General features: G+C 36.7%; 1 protein-coding gene across 2 annotated transcripts in view; it reads left to right on the top strand.

The window, feature by feature from the left end:
* Window positions 1-1,153: 1,153 nt before the first annotated feature.
* LOC136024971 (deoxycytidylate deaminase-like) overlaps window positions 1,154-24,558 on the top strand; it is a 110,502-nt gene continuing 87,097 nt past the window's right edge. The window contains exon 1 of one of the 2 annotated variants that reach the window (XM_065700573.1): window positions 1,154-1,258. The gene's annotated coding sequence lies outside the window, so the exon portion shown is untranslated. Of the gene's footprint in view, window positions 1,259-20,400; window positions 20,420-24,558 lie in introns of those variants that run through there. The other variant, XM_065700574.1, reaches the window with a different exon arrangement.

The following is a 24,558-nucleotide window of genomic DNA, read 5'->3' as shown; positions in this document are numbered from 1 at the left end:
TCCCTTGGACGATTTTTCCTCGCTGACAATTCCCTCTGGAATATTTCCTCTGACAATTCAGCCAAGAGAATCCTCCTTTGTCTAAATTCATTTGAAAAAAGACTTTTTTTTTTTTATTAAATTTCTGATCATTTTTCAAAACCTATCGCAAATTCCCCCTCTATGGAAAATTGTTCCAAGAAATCCCCCCTTCCAACGGAAAGTTTATTTCCACGGAAATTCACCCGTGGTGAATTTCTCCCGTTGTTAATCCCTTCCTCTACAAAATATTCTTCAGACAATTCTATCTTCACTAAAAATTTCACCTGGACAATTCTCCCGGACCATCTGCACATATAAAACTGAGTCGCCAAATAGTAAGAAAGAAAAATAAAAAGAATTTCAATGGGAATATCATCCCCAGAAACGGCCATGTCTAGGGAAAAAACTCCCCATGAAACTCCCCCTGTAGAAAGTTTACTCTCCCCCGAAAAATGTCTGCATACATCCCAATCACAAACAATATGTGTAAATAATTGACATATTTCATAACTTACAGCCCTTAGCCCACAGGCTGTAGTGGGTAATGTCATCCCCAGAAGCATAGTTATTAGACCTTTCAACTATGCTGAAAAAATGGCCATCTCAATACTTTGATCAGATGATTTTTGAGGAAAAGAGACGTGGGAGGGTTGGGCTAGTCGCCCTCTAATCGGTTTGGTCACTTAAAAGAGACACTAAAAATTTTAATATCCGTTTTTATGAGCCCTCTACTAATCTTTTAGGGCCATTGGTTCGATACGATCACACCTGGGAAAATCAATAAATAAACATGCATTCATGATCTTTCTTCTGGTAAAAATACAAAATTCCACATTTTTGTACATGAGGGATTGGAACCTCTACAACAGGATTCTCTGATACGCTCAGTCTGATAGTACAATTTTTATTAAGATATATTTACTTTTGGGGGCGTTTCTCCCCTTTTCAAATATCGCGGGAATTTTAGTATCCTTGTGGCTTTTGATGGACTTCACACTTAACAATAGTATGCATTCGGAATCAGCATGATAAGACGATTCTTTTGATGTATCTATTGTTATCGAAATTCTCTCTTTTGGAGTTTCAGTTGCTATTGGACAGAGTCGCTCCTTACGTACAGTTCGCTACCACGCACTTTTTGATTAGGGCGGGAACACATCTTGAAAACGACGACAGGAACTCACTTGCAATGGGCAAAAAATTTAAATTTTAGAGTCATTGCCCTATTTATTATCAAGTAAGTTCTAGATATGATCATTCCCTAGTATAGACTTGTAGACGATGCAAAGAAAACAAACTAAATTAAACCCTCGGTGCTTTAATATAGGTTTTGTTTAGTCTATTTAGGGTTAGGTTGTCTGTAGAACACAGGCTAGGCTGTAAGTATGTCTGGCGCACATTCATGAAACGCTGGGGGGGGGGATCTCTGTAAACATTTGAGGCAATGTTGTTGATTTCAAAACTTTCAATGGAATTGCAAATAAGGTATTTTTCAATGAAAATAGCATTAAAAGGGTAGGCCAAGGCTATTTATCGAAATCTAGGAGGGGCTCTAGGGGGAAATGACCACCCCCCTCTACCCTGTAATACTACTACAGGCTAGGTTAGCTGTTTTAATTTAGAATGCCTATAGTATTCTGCCCAGTTCACATACACTCGGCCTAAAAACTTCCAAGGCAATCTTAGTGCAGGATTCAAGGTCTGATCTTGCCTAGCTACAGTTAAGTCATTGAATATTTCATTCAAAACAATTTCCAAAAGGATTTTTGCTTCCTTGACAGTTAGATCTCAGCACCCTTTCTAAGGGCTGCATATAGCCTAGCCTAGTTCTGGGCTATCCATGAAATTTTTGCCTATTTTTTTAGTTTGTATTATAATTTCTGCTTTTTCTTCATTGGACCAGTTATTTATTTATAATGTAAATTTGGAAAAATAGAAACTTTTATGTATTCCCTAGAGGTAGCCTATTTCTAGGCATGGCAGGGTTGCAACTGTTATAGGCTTATTTGAAAAAAAGTGTAAATAGTATTTATCTTTGGTAACATTCTAGTCAATCGCTACTGTAGCTAGCCTAGTTAACAAAATGAATCTTGCTCCAAGAATCCTGCTTCAAATGTATAGTGTCAAAATATACACCCTAACACTATCAGTATAACTAGGTTACTCACAGGGCTATCTTGAAAGCAAAAAGTACAAATCCTTAGGCACAATATTGAGGGTTAATTGATTGTCAACTTCTATCCTTTGGGTGTAGGCTATAAACTCAAATTTATGCAATGTATACCAACAATAAAGACAGAAACACAACTAGGCCTATACAAACTGAGAGTATACAGAGATGAAGGTAGTATATATGTTATGGACTGGGTACCATTTCTCTAGTATTTTCTTATTGTCATTTCTAATAACAGTTGTCAATGAGTTATCATCTATAAATGACAGGTTGGTGGTTCAGTAAGAACATCTGATTTAAGACAATAAAAGATTTTAGAGAAATGTTGTTTATGTAGATACTGAAAAGTTTCAAAAATTCTAGAGTTTTCACTTTACCATAGTAGCCTATATCTTTCTTTAATTCAAGAACTGGTACATTAACTTAAACAGTAGATTTAAAAAATGTTTGATTTATTACTCCATGAAAGATAAATATACCTTTCCATTCACTATTTAATACTCTTTCCAATTACAATAATGGTAGGTACTTGTGTATTATTCAGAACACAATCAATAAGTCAAGTTTCATCCAAGAATGTTGGATGGCAAATCAGGTGGTATGTTTACCATCTAACTAACAAGCTAAATTTTCCAATTAATTTAATTATATAGTTGAGCTTCAACATTTTACATAATTTTCATTAAGTCTGTTATTTTTTGTCAAACTGAGAGGACCAGCAGATTCAAAATAAATCTTTAGGAGAAAGGATGCACATGCTTGAACATTGTCTTTTAAATAAATATGATAGCTATGAAACTTACAACAAGATAATTAGAGCATGATTTGCTACAGAATAGGGGAGAAACTGCCCCCAGACCACAGTTACCTTCACCCATCTGAAATTTAGCATCTTCAAAAATCTTGTTGCTTGATTGAGGGGAGTTTCCCTAAAACTACAATTATCTTTCTAAATTTCCATTAATATTCACTCTCTCTGCAGATTGATAGCTTGGATTTGTAGATTGATAAGCTTGATTGTGGCAAGTTACACTAAAACAACATTTATCCTCTGAAATTTCTATAGACACCAACACTTTCTGCAGGTTGATAAGCTTGGCTGCTAGACTGATAGGCTCAATTGTGGCATGTTGCTCTTAAACAACAGCTATCCTCTTAAATTTCCATTGATTTTTTTGTGTATTTTTGAAGAGCTGTCAAACTTTTGTTGATTTAAGGGTGGTATCCTGGTCATATGACAGTATATATTCCATCCCTTTACCTATAATGCTATACAGAAAACAGTATTTTCAACTTTTATAGTTGAGATGGGTATAACTCATCCTTAAGGCTTTTTGTGCATTTTGTTGCTTGTCAGTAAAATTGTTTTGAAAGTTGCTGTGTCTGATATGTTGACTAAGGTGGCAACATACATAGTAAAATATCATTCCAGTTTCATCAAACCATTCAGAAGTTTGGTGATTATAGCTGGTGGATCTGATGTTGAATTTTATCTTCATTGTACCTTGTTAGTTTTGTTAGCTTTTGCTGCATCAGTCTATGGATCTAGGTTGACTCTAAGTTGATCATAAATCAACTCTTTCAGGTCCCTATCAGAATGGCTGCTAGCGAGTGACCTGTCTAGTGAATGGCTGCTAGCTTTGACCTGTCTTCAGGTCCATGTAACAGTGGTAGACTAATATGTATTAGTAGTTACAAAAGTGGATAACCATGTACTTTTGAAGGTCATATTTAATCCTCCAGATCTTTTCCCACCTTGCAAATAAGGCAGGATATAAAGTTAGGTTTTGTAAAGACATATGGCTCTGGAGTAGTCTTGGATCTGTTTATATATATATATATATATATATATATATATATATATATATATATATATATATATATATATATTGTCTCTAGGATAGTAATACCAAGTTCCCAATAAAAGTCAAAATGGAACTAGATTGAAAGGATTTAGAAACAAATTGTTGTTGCAAAATCTGGCCAATTTTCTGAGACTCGTAGCTTTTGATGGGTAGGATTAAACTTGATGTGTTTTATACATTTGGGATCAGCATAAAAGGTAAATTCTTTTGTTGTATCTACCATTATCAAAACTTTGTTTTCAAGATTTTTGGTTACTATTGGGCTGAGTTGCTTCTTACTTACAGAGCTAAAATAGCCCAGAGATCAAATAACTGTACCTTTGGGGTGACATGACCCCCACGGGTAGAGATGTATGTTTTGCAAGTTGCTCATTGTGTATGTATAGCTTATGGGAAACGGTGACATGTTTGGTCATTGGTCTCCTTGGTTTCCACTATCAAGGTAAAACTTTCAGTAATTGTTAAGGGGGATGTTGATCAAAATCAAACTCACTATTTGCATACTGTTTGTCAAAGGGCGGTAAATGTTTAGTTTCATCACAAGCTGTCTAAACTGGAAACTATGGTGTAAAGCAGCATAGTTTCCAGTTTAGAGCACTTAGAAATGCTAATTCTAGAAGCACATCCATTTCTGGTTAACCCTCCTCCTCCATGGGGCAAACTAAAAATATATAAAGTGTAAGGGGATTTGAAGCCAAGGGAAATGTTGGGGTTGTACAATTCGAATGAAATTATATTCAAAATACTATTTCCAGTCATCACTGGTAATTTCTGTACAGCAGTAAGTCGAAAGATAATTAAAAACTCAGGCATCCATTGCTTTTAATATCCACTTTCACTTTCGAGTATAAACTAGCCAGCTGGTTGAAGAAAACAAACGTCTAATTTTGCTTATACCTAACAGTACCTATATAGCAAAGCAAGTGAGTCCATGAGACCCATGGGCAGTAGGGTGAGGTCTGTATTCTGATCGGTTGACTTTTTAGTTGATGTTTATGACCTACTTCTTGTTTCCTCTTTCAGTCTTCAAGCCAAATAATTATTCAATAAATATAGAATATAGACCTTGTTGCCTGCGGGGCTCATGAACTAATTCGCTTTGCTCTATAGGTAATGTTACCTCAGTATTCAACCAAAATTGTTTCACCAAGGCCTTGCCATAGCCAAAGCATCTTTTCAAACAAATCGAATCTTGAACTGAAAAACTGTATAATCTCCATTGCTTCAGAAGGCAATGCTTCAAATCAATGGAAGAAACAGAAACGTAATGTTTAACTAATCGCTCTGATTCACCGGTTCACTGGCTAGTTTAAACTCGAAAGTGAAATTGGATAATTAGCATTAATGGATGCCTAAGTTTTTAATTATCTTTCGACTTTCTACTATACAGAAATTACCAGTGATGACTAGAAATGCTATTTCGAATATAATTTCATTCATATTGTACAACCGCAACATTTCCCTCCTCAACATTCCATTTCCATTTCCAACCCCAACATTTTCCTCGGCTTCAAAAGCGTGCCCACTTTACGCACTTTTAGTTTGTTGAAGGGAAATTTTAATAAGCTAAAAAACGGATTTTAGAAATCTAAAAAATGGATGCGCTTCTAGAATTAGCATTTCTAAGTGCTCTAAACTGGAAACTATGCTGCTTCACACCATAGTTTCCAGTTTAGACAGCTTGTGACGAAACTAAATATTTACCCAAAGGGCGTTTCAGCACTGTCTTAGAAAAGCTGAGGGTATTAAGTTGAAACTTTCAGTGGATGTTGAAAAATAATCGAAGGTCAACCATGCCCCCTTCTTGTTCTTTTTAGATTCCCCCTACTCAGTATTGATCCATATTTGGACATAGATATTTCTTTCAAATAACCAAAAGGTCCAATAACTATGCCTCCGGGGATGACATCAGTCCCTACAGGCCCAGATCAAGGGTTGTAAGTTATGCAATTTGCCAGTTGTTTACATATAGGATTTATTATTGGGAAAGAGGTGTATCTTTGATCCTGTATTGGTGCGAAAAGGCTAAAGGTATTAAGGTAAAACTTCAGGGATTTTTGGAAGGGCTGCTGAACAATATCAAAAGACCCATGTGCATCAAGGTTATCTAAAAAAGTGTATATGCAATATACTAGGTACAGTTAAGGGCATTAATATGAAATTTTCAGGGCTACTGCTTCAGTTTCTGTGACTATTTGCGATTGCAATTACCTGTGGTTACTTGAGACCGCGCCTATTTGTGAATACGACTGCTTGTGACTGTGAGTACTTACAATTGTGACAATGAGCGCTTGCGTCTGTAACTGCTTGCGATTTTGACTACTTACAGCAATGACCACAACTAATTATGCAGACTGCGACTATTTGTGACAGTGACTGCAACTACTTGCAACTGTGACCACTTGCGACTGAAACTGCAACTACTTGTGGTTGCAACTGCAACTGCTTGTGACTGAGACTTCTTTTGACTGCGACTATTTGCGACCGTGACTTCTTGCGACTATGTGTGCAACTACTAGTGACTGTGACAACTTGTTTCTGCAACTGTGACTACTCGCTTCTTTGACTGCAACTATTTTTGACTTCGACAACTTGCAACTATTATTACTACTACTCTCATTGGGATTGTTACAGCTACTTCTACTGCTACTGCTATTTCAACTACTGTTACCACTAGTATTAGACTAAACCTAATGAGTTTAAGTGACTCTAGACTGTCAAAAGGGCTTACCTGTAATATCTTAAGAATGGCTAAGATTGTTAAGTTGAAAATTTTAGAAAATGTTGAGCGGACAGGGCGGTGTTAGGGTACCGTATTAAATTGAACTGAAACTTTTTGAGAATTTGAGGGGGACACTATGTATATTGAGGTTGTCAAAATGGTGTATCTGGAATATCTCAGGAACAGTTAAAGGTATTAACTTGAAAATTTCAGAGAATGATCAGGGGAATGTTGAACTTAATCAGAAGACAATGTGTACATCCCAATTGTTACAAGGGTGTATCATCAATACCTCAGGAATGGCTAGGAGCCTTTATCTGAAACTGTCTGGAAATGTCGATTGGGGTATTGTACTAAATCAAAAGACACCTTGTGCATTCAGATTGTCAAAAGGGCGTATCTGCAATATATCAGAAACTGCTTAGGGTGTTTGTTAAAAGTTTCAGGGGAATTAGAAGGGTATGTTTAAATAAATCGGACAATAGACTATTCTATGTGTGTCCAATATCTTAGAGATGGCCAAGAGTATTAAGATAAAACTACTTTTCAATGGTTAAGGGTATTAAATTGTAACTTTCCTGGAGTTTTGAGGGAGATGTTGAAAAAAATCAAGACGCCGTATAAATCCAGATTGTCAAAATGGCGCGTTTCTCTAGAACTGTTAGGGCATTAACTTTGAACTTTCAGGGAATATTGAACTCAATCAATAGACGTTATGTGCATCTGTGTCGTGAAAATGGCATTTTTTCCTTTTAACCAATGATAGAACCATGACAATAAAAAACAAACAGAAACTAGACCTACGTTGCCTGAGCAACGTGAAGTGTTGCGGCAACCTTTGTCTGGCTTCGCCGGCTAAAGTGTTGCGAGAGCAACACTTTGGTTTTGTTTCTTCGCTATTGATCAGTAATCAGATGATCAAAGGCCATTCCTCAGCGTTGAAAAAAAAACAAAATAGTATCGAAAGAAGGGACTAAATTGACTTTGCAGCCAGTTGAACTTTATCCTTTTCAATCGTAGACATCGTGACGAATGAAAACTTGGAACAATATCTTATATAATCTAGTTAGTATTATAAAGATATCCGTAACTTTTCAGGATCAAATTATCATAGATGACACTTTATTAATTATTACGAAACTGCCTCGTTGTTTTACGTAATCGTTTGTAGCCGTTGCGTAAACACTTAATTCTAGGTTACAATGAGTATGGGTAGGCTACACCAACTAGAAAAAGGTATAAACCCCTCTTCGCTAAAGATGATTGTAGCCTAACAGACGATTATTACTTACAAGTCCCCTACATGTCTTACTTACCAACACTGAAACCAAATTGGTCTTATCATCAAATACACCGGAAACAAATAATAGGTACACCAACTCGCAAAAGTTGCAAACCCCTCATTGCAACTAGCAAAAGTTGCAAACCCCTCATCGCTGAAGATGATTGTAGCCTAACAGCCGATTATTACTTACAAGTCCCCTACATGTCTTACCACTGGAACCAAATTGGTCTTACCATCAAATACAACAGAAACAAAAAATAGGTACACCAACTAGTAAGAGTTGCGAACCCCTCATTGCCGAGGATGATTATGAGCTAACAGCCGACTATTGCTTACAACTCCCCTATATGTCTCACAATTGGTATCGGCCTATTTTTGGTTTCAGTGTGTACCTTACTACTGAAGTTGTCAACCCCTTTAAACTTTCAAACTGGTATATCTCATGAAGGAATTTTTGTACAAAAAAATTGATGACATATACTTTGATCAGCTCATCAAAAGCTATCGACTGCCGTCGAAAAAAAATCTATCTGTCTTAGTTCAAAAGTTGACTTTTTTGCCGTAGGCCAACTTTCTAACGTCATCACTTAGAAAGGAGCAAAGGATAAACTCTAATTTCTTTAGCAATGAGAGAACTTTTAAAGTTTAAGAGGCACATCTGATACCATTTCTCTACCGCAATCCCAAGTGCGAAAAACCGAATGATAAACTCAGCTGAAATCACGAACAGAAATGGGTAGAAACAATAGATAGCAGCACTTTCGGAGCCGTGGGAAAATGCCGCTTTTTTGCTTCTCTAAATTTTTCTATTTATCACTCAAAGAAGATATATTGGCTGTGGGGCAGGGTAACTGTCGCATATATTTAACACTTATAGATTTTAGTTCATCTTCAATTTGAAACTGGTGCCTGCCTGCTTGCCTGCTAGAACGGAGCTTTCCACTCGAAAGCAGAAACATGGTTTGACGAAACGAAAGCTTGGCTGCATAACTTCAGATAGTCCTATCTGACATAGGCTATACAACTCCTCTTCACTTCACACACTATAGGCTCTGGCTCAAGGACAAGCAAAAACCATCCTTTTTGGCCCCAGGCAAGAGTTCTACGAAGCTTTCCAAAATGTAAAGTCATATTCATCAATCCGGCCTAAGGTCCACACTTTCCGTAAAAACCGCAGAGGTTAGACCCTTACCACTTTCTAGGAATAAGTTGAAATCGGGGTGCTAGGAACAAAAAAAAAAAAAAAAAAAAAAAACACGACAAAACCAAAGTGTTGCTCTCGCAACACAATTAATTTTAAGAAAAACTTCTGGAAAACCAAGTTAAAAAAAAGTAAGGAGCCATGTTAAAACTTAAAACGGATGAAATTAAGTCCTATAATTTTTGAAACTTAAAGCGATCAGAAATAACTATCAAAGCATAAATGAAACCCAAACGAATAGAAATTAAAATATATCAATCAAAAGCTATCAAACATAATGATAGCAGGGGCTGATATAGATGAATAAATAAATCCTAAAAAGAGAAGGAATTAAAATGAATACTCTATTCAAACTTGAAGCGAACAGAAATTACTACAAACAGGACTTTGGCTACTACCTCCTCCCCCCTGATACCTGTACACCTTCTAATGTCTGTTGCTTTGCTCTTTAGTCAAAGCCAAATATATTTTCGCATGTTTTTTGCTAATCATAAAATAAAAAAAAAACACTGTTAAATGTAATCTTGAATTTCTGAGCTTTGCAAGAATAAAAATCATTGATATTAAACATTCAGTAAATTTTCATTATTCCTTACCACTCGTCTTGATTATTATAGTGATTTTACTGCATTTGTTATTATTTTGTTGATGTTTTTGAAAAATTAAAGCACATTATTTGCTTTGCATGACGTTTTCAATAAAACTTGAATGACGCAATGGACCTTTGAATGTTTACGGGTAGGGGAGGCAGTGGGCCAACTGCTGTTTGTAGTAATTTTTGGTCGTTTAAGTCTGATTTTAGTATTCACTTCAATTTCTAACCGTTTTAGGATCAGCATATGTTATCATTATGTTGAATTATTCACAATAATTTCTGTTCGTTTCGGGTTTCGTTTATTCTTTGATTGTAATTTCTATTTGTTTTTAGTTTCAACTATTATAGGACTTTATTTCTGCTCGTGTTAAGAGAATATCTTCAAGAATCACCCCATGTCGTCCATTATTATTTTTTTTTACTTGGTACGCCCAAACAATTTAGAATTGTTTGGGCGCTCTTGCCATAGCTTGTAGAGCTTGAACAAGGGATCCGAATGAACGACAGAAAGCTAAAAGCCAATACGAAGTTTACCAGGAATGTCAGAAAAACTATCCATGGTGTTGAAATAGCAGTTAAATCGGGATAAATCCTTTTATTAGATAGTGAAAGCAATGACAACATCTCTGAATGTTTCGGTCACATACAAAGTGACCGTTGTCAGTAGATAAGCTCTGTTTGCTCACATCACCCCCATAGATATGACGTTGGTATTTTTGAGGACCAAACTGTCTTTCCGTGACGTAAAAATAATAATCACCTACAGCAATGACAAAATCTCTGGATATTTCGGTTACATACACAGTGAGTCATCAGCAGATAAAATATTCTAGCGTACCTGCTTGAAAATGTTAAAAAGTAGCTTAAAAGAGGTATCATTTGAGTAATTGGACAGGCTTGGGAGTTTCTTGTGATGCTAAAAACTTTGATTTGAAACCTTGCCGACACAAGGGATTTGGTATTTATGCCATATGCACAATAAATAGACCGCGCTTTGCTGAGAAATCAGTAAATGACTATATTTTTCCTTGATTTTAAACTTGTCTCTTCTTAGCTTTTCAAAGTGTTGGCACGTTTAACATGCCTTATCAATTTTTAACAAAATTGGTTTGGGAGATCCGTGTGGTAATGGATAAATTCGCTAATAGGCCTCTTGTCTTTGAGGCAATAAGTCGACGCTGATACTCGTTCTTTTTTAAGGTATCGAATGACCTTAAGTTTTAACATGACCTCTTATTTTCATTTTTTAATGGGCTCGTGTCCATAACTCTCATTCGAAAACAATGAGATGGTGCTATACTACAATCACCTAAAGCCAACCTATCAGATGAATATTTTCCATTCTACAACCTTTAGGTTTTTCATCACTACAAAAGATGAAATGCTTTTTCTCTTTCTTTTCTGTACCTGTCTCTTAGCAGGCTGCTAATGTTTTAATAAATGGATATAAATTGTGTGATTTCTACGGCATAAACTATGATTTTTTAAATTTTTTACATCCTTAAAACAATTATTATTCTGAAACGTTGCGTTAGTTAGAAAGGAAAGGAGTGTGTTTTCTAGACCAATTTCCACTAAAAATGTTTGCCGGAAAAGTTACTAGCTTATCAAAACCTAGCGTAACCTAACCCCCACCCTACCCCTAATCTGCAAATATATAGCCCAAATTATACAAGTCCAATGCATATTGTTTGTAGCTATGAAACCGGTTTTCTGAAATGTAACTGAAGCATAATTCTCGATTGTCTTTCCAATAACCGACAACTACCTTAATATATTCTATATACTCCTCGCTCTTGAGGAAAATAAATGAATTTTACAGAGCCTTAAAGTATGTAGTCAGTTTCCAGATGAATAGACTAATGTTTTTGGAGATATTACTGGGGGTTGGCAGCATTACACTAATTTTTATCTCATGATCTCGTAATCTCGAATCAAGAGAAATCAGAGCCCGAATTACAAATTCCCACCCACCTGTTACTTATCGCAAGTTTGTGAAGTAAATTATCCAGTGGCTTATAATTACATCAGACATTTGAACACAATACTATTCAGCCGCTCTTCAATTACCAAGTTGAGCCATGGGAAAGTTCTATATCACCCTGACATAACTGAAGTATTTAGACCGCCTATATCTAATGATCAAATTGACTGACAAATAGATAGGTATACTACTTTTGTGTTTTGTTTTTACCCACGTTTGAATACAACTAATGTGTTATTTGTTATCTTTCATTACGTCAAATGTGCTTGAACTTTAATATCGGTTTCTATTATTATAGCACCCATGGGAAAAAAAAACCTTTATTTTGCTCAGTTTTATGGCCCGTTTCGCATTACGGCTTTAGATTGACACCAAAAAAGTACTTTTAAATAACCCCAATGGATTTATGTAAAGACCTGGAATTTTCTTAAAGCGTGATTTTAGAAGAAGAAAGATGTAATCAAAGTGGGATGATAATACCGAAGGTGCTTCAGGTCAGGTACAGGGCAGATGGTGACCAGCGTAGCCAACGCTTTGGGATAGATTGTTCTACATTCTGACCAAATTGTGCCACAAAAGATGTTTGTGGAACACTTATTATGTTAACCGTCAGTTTTTCATTTAGCCGACAAAAGTACATGAATAAACTGAAAAGCAAGTAACCTCAAATATTCATCCTCTCCTAGCAGAGGCGCCATTCGGGCCAAATCTTGGGGTGGGCATGGGGCATTTGACAGAACTTGAGACTTTTATTATGAATCTAACCTACTTTCAAAGTTTACAATCATTAATAGCACTAGCGGAATTACCCCAAGGGTCGTCAGGTAATTACGCTCTTTGGCTAATAGGCGTGCAGTTAGTTCAAATCATTTGAACAGAATGGATTATGTTGGACATAATGGATAATTATGGCCGGAAAAGGGCCCTTTGTGGTGGAAGCATGGGCCCCCTGGAAAATCTGGGTGTGCATTTGAAACCAGGAGGGTACCTGGTTTGAACCCTCTACCTCGAAATATTTGTCTGACTTGTAAAAACGTAACGAAAATGCACATAAACAAATTTTTAATGCGTTTTTATTGTCTTCCCCCCCACAAAAATATGGGATGTGTCATTGCTTGTATGCTTAAGAGCCCACTGGAGAAAAAGTTCAAAAAGTGGAGCTTAACCATGCGAATATGTAACCAAAATGTTCCAGAAATTTTTATTCTACCTATATCCGAAGATAGTGTATTGTGCCAAAATCTCTAAATTATACCAAAAACAGTACAGTTGTACCGCGTTGGCAACACTGCTGGCGATCCTGTTAAAGGAACTTGATTGTGATGGGTGCTACAAGGTATCAGCACCACATTTGCTGATGATAATTATAAGTTCATTAAGCGCTCCCTGTATTACGAACAGTGTTGCCGGGATAAATCTAATTAACAGGGGAAAGATACGGAAAAACAAGAGCTAATAGCTCGTATGGCACTTGTGACGAGGCAAGAAGAGCTAAGAGCCAAGAGCTCATATGGTATGAGCTCTAACAAAATTCTTAGAATCAATAGATTGATTTAAAAGGAAAATCAGAGGCTTAATGCCGGTCGGGATTTAAATAAGAGCTCTGAGTCACGATGTCCTTCCAAATGAGTGGATCAAGTACGGTTACGTCAATCACGTATCTAGAACTTGTGCTTATTCTCCCCATAAAGTTTCATCCCGATCTCTCCACTCTAAGCGTTTTCCAAGATTTCTGCTTCCCTCCTCCAACCTCCTATGTCCCCGGATCTAATTCGAGTCGAAAATGGAGCATCTGAGACATAAGATCCTTCTATGTATCAAGTTTCATTAAGATTCGATCACCTATTCTTAAGATAAAAATACCCCAATTTTCACATTTCCCAAGAATTCCGGTTTCCCCCTCCAACTCCTCCCAATGTCACAGGATCTGATCAGTATTTAAAATAAGAGCTTTAAAGCACAAGATCCTTCTAAATATCAAATTTCATTACGATCTGATCACCCGTTCGTAAGTTACAAATACCTCCTTTTTCCAGATCACCCCCCCCCCAACTCCACCAAAGAGAGCGGATCCGGTCCGGTTATATCAGTCACGTATCTTAGACTTGTTTTTATTCTTCCCATCCAGTTTCATCCTGATCTCTCTACTTTAAGTATTTTCTAAGATTTCCTGCTCCTGCCCTCCCAATGACGCTGGATCTGGTTGAGATTTAAAATAAGAGATGAGTTACGAGGTCCTTCTAAATGTGAAATTTCATGAAGATCCGGTCGTAAGTTAAAAATACGTCATTTTTTCTAATTTTTCAGAATTAACCCTCCCCCCAATTCCCCCAAATATAGCGGATCCGTTCCAATTATGTCAATCACGTATTTAAGACTTCTGCTTGTTTTCCCCACCAAGTTTCATCCCGATCCCTCCACTCTAAGCGTTTTCTATGATTTTAGCCCCCCCCCCCAAAACTCCTCCCAATGTCACCAGATACGGTCAGGATTTAAAATAAGAGCTTTGCGACACGACATCCTTCTAAATATCAGATTTCATTGAGTTGCGATCACCCGTTCGTAAGTTAAAAATACCTCATTTTTTCCAATTTTTCAGAATTAACCCTTCCCCCCAACTACCCCAAAGACAGCGGATCCGTTCCGGTCATGTCAATCATGTATCTAGGGCTTGTGCTTATTTTTCCCACCGAGTTTCATCCCGATCCCTCCACTCTAATTGTTTTCCAAGATTTTAGGTTTCCCCCTCCCCCCCCCAATGTCACCAGATCCGGTCGGGACTTAAAATAAGAGCTCTGAGACACGATATCCTTCCAAACATGAAATTTCATTAAGATCTGATCAACCGTTCATAAGTTAAAAATACTTCATTCTTTCTATTTGTTCCGAATTAACCGCCCCCCACTCCCCCCAGGTGGTCAAATCGGGAAACGACTATTTGTAATTTAATCTGGTGCGGTTCCTGGTACGCCTGCCAAATTTCATCGTCCTAGCTTACCTGGAAGTGCCTTAAGTAGCAAAACCAGGACCGACAGACAGACAGACCGACAGAATTTGCGATTACTATAAGTCACTTGGTTAATACCAAGTGCCATAAAAATTATCAAATCTTGGGCAAATTAGAGCAAAATGCTTTTTGTTCCAAAATGCTAAGAAATCCAGGTTAACAAAACTTCCAAGTTTCAGTATAATCCCTTTTCAGAAATTAAATGAAAAAGCAAGTTTTTTTTTAACTGAAAGTAAGGAGCGACATTAAAACTTAAAATTAACAGAAATCACTCCTTATATGAAAGGGGCTTTTCCTCCTCAATGCCTCGCTCTTTATGCTAAAGTTTGACTCTTTTTCTTACCTCTACTTTTTAAAACAGTAAAAAACTTTAGCGTAAAGAGCGGGGCGTTGAGGAAGAAAAGCCTTTGTATGACTTCTAGGGGGTGTTTCCCCCTATTTTCTAAAATGAGACAAATTTCCTCAGGCTCGTAACTTTGGATGGGCTAGACTAATCTTGATGAAACTTATGTATTTAAAATCAGCATTAAAATGTGATTCTTTTGATGTAATTATTGGTATCAAAATTCCATTTTTTAGAGTTTCGGTTACTATTGAGCCGGGTCGCTCCTTACTACAGGTCATTACTACGAACTGTTTGATAACTCAAAACCACCCTCGAAGAAGAAAAAGAAAGGGATTGGATGATATTTTCGTGTTTGCTATTTGTGATCTGGGGTACCAGCTTCTTATCTAATCTAGCCCATTGAGTTCAAAATTGTAGTCAAAATTTGAGTTTTTGGATTATTGGGACCTTATTTTTATATTGAAGGAGCTGAGGGATGGATGAGTTTTAACGTGGGAGTTAAACCAAGAATCTTTTTTGACATAAAATCAAATTGCCTTTTGAATTATTATTTGATTTTCAAGACCGGTAAACTTACATCAATACGACTCTTTTTTTGAGAAGGGGGCAAGACGAAACGTCACCCCCTATGAAACAATTTCATTCATACATGCCTGAGCTGTAGCGATCATAGTAGTAGCACACGACGAAGGTTAACATTGACAGGATAGCCTACACCAGGGAAGATAAGCCTATGACCCGACGGCTTCATTTGTTTCAGAGAGTGCCCTATTGTAGACCTTCCCTTTATGAAAAAGAAAAAGAAATGGTTATCTTTCCTTTGTTCACTTAAAACAGAGAGTAGGCCTAATTGATGTTTTCCTCCTAAAGCAGCAATTTGCCTATTTCTAATTGTCGCTGAGTGTTGTCAGATAAAACGCTGTTACAACGAAGTCATTTTTCAAACGGTTTTGTGAAGCTTATTGGTAGCTTATTACCCCCCCCCCCCCCCCCATACCAAGATGCATTTGTGAAGATATGGAATCTGGGGACAAGATAGGTTTCAAGACACACATTGCACATACCAAGATTTCTTCATAGATCTGAAAAAAATCGTGATTTCCCTTTTTGCAAGTCGTCTGAATTAGAGGGTGTATTTCGAGACAGGCTGGTAAATACTTCCCAAGAAATGCGGTCGAATTCCAGTTTGACATGTTTTGTGTTCGGATAATTTCCTACTACTATAAATTACGTTAATTTGCCGACATCAACGAAAGGAAATTGTGTTACCAAAAAAACTTGTTATTGACTATCTCCTTTTGAGTATTCAGACTTTTTCTCCTCTGAATTAGTCTATCATGGCATTGCTGTCGATTATGTTCAATTATAGAATTCGTAAAAAAGATCAAGTCGTGAGAAATGAGAGTGGTATCCTTCTTCTCTTTTCTTTGAAAGCATTTTAAAATGAGGAATTAAGTAAACTTTAATTTCAAGTCTACTATTTAATTTGCCCAATATTATTCCATAGTAGCTTGATGTTAAACAAAAAAAGAGAGATCTACAATCTTATTAAGTATTCATAATACTGTCGGTCTTTTGCTTGTGCATATTTTCCCGGTGAATTCAAATTATGACTCTGTTAAGGCCCGTTCATATCAATGAGATGTTAATAATGCCGAAATTTTGCTAAGACCGAGAATTTAGCTAACGCCGGACCCTTTACAGGCAACGCTATAGGTTTGCCTATAGTATAGTCTATATGGCTTCAATGTTATATTAAATAAAAAGAAACAATTTTTTTAACTGAAAGTAAGGAGCGATATTAAGACTTAAAACGAACAGAAATTACTCTGTATATGAAAGGGGCTGTTCCCTCCTCAACGCCCCGCTCTTTACGCTAAAATTTGACTCTTTCTCTCAACTCAACTTTTTGAAACAGTAAAAAACTTTAGCGTAAAGAGCGGGGCGTCAAGGGGGAAGAGCCCCTTTCATATAAGGAGTAATTTCTGTTCGTTTTAAGTTTTAATATCGCTCCTTACTTTCAGTTAAATAAACTTGTTTTTTGACTAAATTTGCTTTTAATTAAAACAAAATTTGTATATTAATTTATTTTTATGGCTAAATGGTTTTTTTCATAGTTTTGATAGGACAATTTTAAGAAAAAAGAGCGGGGGAATAGGTCTAGTTACCCTCCAATTTTTAGGCTATTCAAAAAGGCAACTAGACCTTTTAATTTTTTATGAACGTTTTTATTAGTAAAAATATACGTAACTTACGAATCAACTTATGTAACGAACTTCTATATTCGTATGTTTTTATTACGTATATGAGGGGGTTCACCCACTCATTAATACCTCGCTCTTCACACTAAAGCTTAAATTTTGTCCGAATTCCTTAAGAATTACCCTTGAATCATAAAGGCTGTAGAATAGCCTAAACAGTTGAAATTAATAAAATTACTTTACCGTCAAGAATGAGGCATTAGGAGGAGGTGAATCCCTCATATGCTTAATAATTCTGTTCGTTTTGAGTTTTAATGCTGCTCCTTACTTTCAGATGAAAAAAAAACTTTTTCATATTTATTTTTTCATTGTTCTTAAAAAGTTGCTAAAAAATCCTGCGCCCCCTTCATAGAAATTTTCTTCCCCATGAAAAATTCCTCCATGGAAAGCAAAAAAAAGAAACAAATAATCGCGTATCCGTGATCTGTCTTGTGGCAAAAATGCAAAATTCCACATTTTTGTAGATAGGAGCTTGAAACTTTTGTTGTAGGATTCTCTGAGACGCTGAATCTGACGGTGTGATTTTCGTTAAGATTCTATGACTTCTAAGGGATGCTGCCCCCTATTTTCTAAAATTAGACAATTTTTTTCAGGCTCGTAACTTCTGATGGGTAAGTCTAAACTTAATGAAACATATATATTTTAAATCTACATTACAATGCGATTCTTTTGATGTAACTATTGTTATAAAAATTCCGTTTTTTAGAGTTTCGGTTACTGTTAAGCCGGGTCGCCCTTACTACAGTTCGTTACCATGAACTGTTTGATTATTTATTATTTTCCAAGCTGCACTTTATATGAAAAGGGTGGTCGTCTAAACTTCAGAGGGGCTCATTTGATTGGAGATGGAAAGTTTTAATTCCCCTTTTAAGACTCAAAAATGATTGGAGGGCAACTAGCCCCCCTCCCCCACGCCCTCTTTTCCCAAAATGCATCTGATCGAAGCTTTATTTTCAAACTTTCTAGCCATTTTGTTCAAAATAGTTCAAAGATCAGATAACAAAAACTACGGGGTCCATCCCCAGATCCTGGGGACTCTCGTTGAAAGTTATGCTCCGGGTTAATATGACGTTATTTCGGAAGGCATGGTCATACAAACTTTGAAAGGAACATTTGATTGGAAATTAAAAGTTCTAGTGCCCTTTTAAGACTAAAAAGTGATCGAAGGGCAATTTGCCCAATCCCCTCACGGCCTCTTTTCTCCAAATCCGATCAAAATTTTGAGATACCCATTTTTTTCACAATAGGTCAAAGATCAGATAACCAAAACTCCCGAGTCGACACTCCTTCTTTTCTCCAAAATCCATCCTTTCGAATTTTGAGAAATTTTCTTCAAAGTAGACCGAAGGTCATATAACGAAAACTCCGGGGTTTACACAACCCCGTAGAGCCCGAAGTCAAGTGTCGTAAGTTATTTCCTGGGTGTTTATAAGGTTTTTATGGACGGGGCGGTTATATAAACTTCGGTGAGGACTCATTTGATTAGAAATTGCCAGTTTTAGTTCCCATTTAAGAGTTAAAACTGATTGTATAGCAACCAAAAACCTCCCAGGCCCCTTCCCCCCCTAATGAGTTCGATCAAAATTTTAGAAAGCGATTTTGCTCAATCTAGTCCATGTATCATATAACAATGTCTTCGGGGTTGATATATCCCCTTAGTTATGGCAAATAAGGGTTTATGGAGGTGAATGGTTATATAAATTTTGGAGAAGACTCATTGGATTAGATATTGAATGCTCTAGTTCTCCATTTTGAAAGCCAAAAGTGATCAGAAAGCAACACGCCCCCACGCCCTCTTTTCCCCAAACGTATCTGATCGAAAATTTGTGATAGCCATTGTGTTCAAATTGTGTTCAAATAACAAGGCCTTCGGGGCTGATACAACCCCTGTGCCTGGGGCATGCCCTGGGTGTATATAAGGCTTATATAGAAAATATGGCCGCATAAGCTTTGGAGCAGACTCATTTGATGGGGATTTGGAAGTTCTACTTCCCTGTTAAAGAGCCAAAAGTCATCGGAGGGCAAATAGCTCCCCCACACCCTCTTTTCCCCAAATGCATCCGACCTAACTTTTGATACAGCCATTTCGTTCAAAATAATCCAGATAACATATAACAATGTTTCAGGGTCGACACAATCCCCAGAGCTCAGGGCAAGGGTTGTAAGTTATGCCTCAGGGGCATGTCAGGTTTTATGGAAGTCGTGATCCTATAAACTTTGGAGGAAGCTTATTTGATTGAAATGAAAGTTTTAGTCCCTTTTTAAGTGTTGGCAAGTGATCAAAGGATAACTAGCCCCCCCCCCCTCACGCCTTGTTTTCCCCAAATGTATCGGACTGAAATTTTTAGATAGCTGTTATGTTTAAAATAATCCGAATGTCAAATAATTATGCCTCTGAGTTTGAACGCCCCCCCTCCAACCCTGAATGAAGTTTTATGGAAGTCATTGTCGCATAAACCTTGGATGAAGCTCATTCGTTTGGAAATCAAAATTCCTTTTGCCCTTTTTTAGAGTTGAAAGTAATCAGAGGAAAACCACCCCCAGACGTGCTTTTCTCCCAAATGCTTTCGATCAAAATTTTTAAATAGCTGTTTTATTCAAAATAGACCAAAGTTCTAATAACTATAAGGGTTGAAATAACCCCCATAGGTTCTGGGGCAAGGTTTGTAACTTGTGTAAGTTGCCTGTTGCTAACATGTTATGTTTTTGTGGAAGGGGTGATCGTATTATCTTTGAAGGGGGCTCATTTGAATGGAAAATGAAACTTTTAGTTCTTTCTTTAAGAGTCAAAAGCGATCAGAGGGTAACCTACCCCCCTTTCTCCCTCCACCGCCTTTTCCCGAAAGGCATCTGGTCAAAATTTGAGATAGCCATTTTGTTCAAAATAGGCCAAATGCTAAATAACTATTCTTCCAGGAATGAACCACCCTCCCATCTTCGTGGAAAGGCTGTGAATTAGACAAGTTTTTTTATTGTTACTTTTATGCTTTGTTCACTTTGATACTGGGATTTACTGATTTACGGGGCAACTTTGATTTACGGGGGATGGGCTGTAACTTATGCAAGTTGCTTGTTGATACTTTAGATCATTTGATGCTTTCTTTGCTTTAATTCTTTGTTACTTTGATATTGTTGTTTTGATACTAGTTTTGATACTTTCATGGAACTTTGATGTTAAAAAAAAATTGATTTTGAAAAGCTTGAAAACTTTGGCAACCAAAACCAACAAAAAATAATTGATAAAAAACTTACCGAAAAAAAAGTTTTCGAAGAAAAATAAAGGTCATATTTAAATAAAAAGATGGCCATTTCAGAACAGAAATCTTTTATTATTAAAGAAGAAATAGAACCCAATACGAACAGATAATAACAATCATAGAAAACGAACATACAACGGGTATTATTATAAATGAATAAATAAATCTTAAAACGAGTAAGACTTAAAGTTAATAAGCCAATCAAGCTTAAAACGGACAAAAAACTTCAAACAAGAGTTTGGCTACTGCCGCCTTCCCTAATTGTAGGCTAATTCAACAAAAAAAAACAAGTTTTTTTAAATGAAAGTAAGGAGCGACATTAAAACTTAAAACGAACAAAAATTACTCCGTATATGAAAGGGGCTTTATCCTCCTCAACGTCCCGCTCTTAAGGCTAAAGTTTGACTCTTTCTCTTAACTCTACATTTTAAAACAGTAAAAAACTTTAGCGTAAAGAGCGGGACGTTGAGGAGGAAAAGCCCCTTTCATATACGGAGTAATTTTTGTTCGTTTTAAGTTTCAACGTCGCTCCTTACTTTCATTTAAAAAAACTTGTTTTTTTTGTTTAATTTCTGGACGTTTTTCAATTAATGCATTTTTTTGTCTTGGCTCTCCCCGCATAAATAATGAAAACGAAATTTGCATATTAATTTTTTTTGGGGCTAAATGGCTTTTTCATAGTTTTAATCGGAAGATTTTGAAAAAAAAGAGCGAGAGAGGAGGCCTAATTGCCCTCCAATTTTTTGATTACTTAAAAAGGAAACTAACTTTTAATTTTTTACGAACGTTTTCATTAGTAAAAAAATATACGTAACTTACGAATTAACTTGCGTAGCGAACTTCTATATTCGTATGCTTTTATTGCGTATATGAGGGGGCTCACCCCTCGTCGATACCTCGCTCTTTACACTAAAGCATAAATTTTGTCCCAATTCCTTAAGAATGACCCCCTGAATCACAAAGGCCGTAGAATAAATAGTTGAAATTACTAAAAATACTTTAGCGTAAAGAGCGAGGTATTACGGGGAGGTAAACCCCTCATATGCGTAATAATTTCTTTTCGTTTTAAGTTTTAATGCTGCTCTTCACTTTCAGTAGAAAAAACTGTTCATATTTATTTTTTCATTGTTTTTATTAAATAATGCTAGAAAATCCTGCGCCCCCTCCATTGAAAGTCTCTTCCCCAATAAAACGTTCCTCCATTGAAAGATCCTCCCACGTAACCCCCCCTTCAACTCTCCCCCCAAACCCAAAAAATCCCCCTGAAAACGTCTGTACACTTCCCAGTAACCATTACTATATGTAAACACAGGTCAAAGTTTGTAACTTGCAGCCCCTCCCACGGCGACTGCGGGGGAGTAAGTCGTCCCCAAAGACATAGTTATTAGGTTATTCGGCTAAGGTGAATAAAATGGCTATCTCAGAATTTTGATTCGGTGACTTTGGGGAAAAACTGAGCGTGGGAGGGGGCCTAGGCGACATTCTAGGACCACTGAATCGATGCGATCACCCCTGGGGAAAAGAAAAAAAAAAAAAAAAAAAAAAACAAGTAAACACGCATCCGTGATTTGTCTTCTGGCAAAAAATGCTAAATTCCACATTTTTGTAGATAGGGGCTTGAAACTTCTACAGTAAGGTTCTCTGATACGCTGAATCTGATGGTGTGATTTTCGTTAAGATCGTATGACTTTTATGGGGTATTTCCCCCTATTTTCTAAAATGAGGCAAATCTTCTCAGGCTCGTAACTTTTGACGAGTAAGACTAATCTTGATGAAACTTATATATTTAAAATCAGCATTAAAATGTAATTCTTTTGATGTAACTACTGGCATAAAAATTCCATTTTTTAGAGTTTTGGTTACTATTGAGCCGGGTCGCTCCTTACTACAGTTCGTTACCACGAACGGTTTGACAGGCTAAAGCGACTTTGATCCTGTTTCAACCTCCGGTATATGATCCCATCAATAGCCAACAAATATTCATTAAATAAATTTGTTGAGTTATCAAAAGGATATTTCAAGAGACGATTAAAAAGTTATGTAATGGAATCTGCTTGCAAGAACGGTTGGTAAAATTTTTTTATTTTATATTTTATTTTTTGCCTCACTCCACTTACTCCATCTGAAATACTCTCATTAAAGATACTGTTTTTTTCTTTTTTAATTTTATTGATGAAATAGTGATTCATTTTTTGTTTGTTCTTTATCAATGAGGATTGTTAAATTTTGTTTATTTGTCTTGCCCAGTAGTCGAGCTTGTCTCTCCATTTGGGCAAGTTGAAGATTTTGATGAATATGAATTTTTTAATAAATGAATCTGAATCTGAAAAAAAAGCCTGCTGCGTCATTGGTGCTTTACTGGAAAGCGGGAACTACATGTGTCTTGAATAGTCTTGAAAACAACTAATAAAATTGAACTGAATATTTGATATTTAATGATATTAATTGCTGAAAAATCATTAGCTGAAGATTTTATTTCACTGTAGTTTTCATTTTATTTTAGATGTTGTAATAATCACAAAAGAAAAATATTTTGTAAAATTATTCGTTCTCAGTAAAGTTCTAGGTTAGCTTGATATTCATTTACTTCTATATCTTCAGCTTGGTACAGCAGAGCAGGAATAAAGGAAAAACCCAATCATAGGCAGCGCAATAGTGCAGCCTAAGTAAAGAAATATTTTGACACAATGTATTATTTATTTATTGTTGTTATAGACGAGGGCACTTGTCGAAGGAGTTGTCGTAGAAACTTCAAAAAGGGCTCATTCGGATAGAAATTGAAAGGGCTAGTGCCTTTTTTAATAGTCGAAAGTAATGAGAAGGTAATCAACCCGCCTCCCACACCCACCATCTCGCCAAACACATCCAATCCAAATTTTGAGATAGCCATTTTGTTAGACCTAGTTAAAAGGTCTGGAAGTTATTTCTTTGAGAATAACAACCCCCTCACAGCACTCAAGGTAAAGGTTGCAAGTTATGCCCTGGGGGTATATTTCCTAGGGTGGGGGGGTAATTTTTCTAGAAAGCGTTGTCGTAGAAGCTTCAAAAAGGGCTGATTCAGTCGGAAATTGAGAGGGCTAGTGTCCTTTTTTAAGTGAAGTGACCAAAAAAATTGGAGGGCACCTAGGCCCCCTCCCACGCTCATTTTTTCCCAAAGTCACCGGATCAAAATTCTGAGGATGCCATTTATTCAGCATAGTCGAAAGACCTAATAACTAGGTCTTTTGGGACAACTTACTCCACCACAGTCCCCGTGGGAGGGGCTGAAAGTTACAAACTTTAACCAGTGTTTACATGTTGTAATGGTTATTCGGAAATGTACAGATGCTTTTAGGGGGGATTTTTTTTATTGGAGGAGGAGGGTTTGAGGGGAGGGGATTATTCTGGGGCAACTTTCCATGGAGGAATTTGTCATAGGGGAAGAAAATTTCCATGAAGGGAGCGCGGGATCGATATTTTAAGGGAGTCATTCTGTTCAGCACTGTTGAAAGATCCAGTAATTTTGTCTTTGGGAATGTCAACCTCCCCACATTCCGCTGGACAAGGGCTGTAAGTTACGCAATTCGTTCATTGCTCACACATAGTATTTGTTATTGAGAAAGGCATGCATGTGTGAACTTTACTTTCCAAGAAGACCAAGAATATTCAGGTGAGCCTTTCAGAGAACTTTAAGGGGAATGTTGAACTAAATCAAAACACGTTATGTGTATACGGATCAAAAGGGTACAACACAGGAGTAACTGAGTATATTAATTTGGAAAATTCAGGAAATGATAAGGGAGATGATCAAAAAAGCAATATTTGCATGCTACCAATACTACTACAACTACCACCACTCCTA

The sequence above is a fragment of the Artemia franciscana genome, chromosome 3 (assembly GCF_032884065.1).
Source record: "Artemia franciscana chromosome 3, ASM3288406v1, whole genome shotgun sequence".
In the NCBI taxonomy this organism is placed as follows: Eukaryota; Metazoa; Arthropoda; class Branchiopoda; order Anostraca; family Artemiidae; genus Artemia; species Artemia franciscana.
This window is presented reverse-complemented; position numbering and strand designations above follow the sequence as displayed.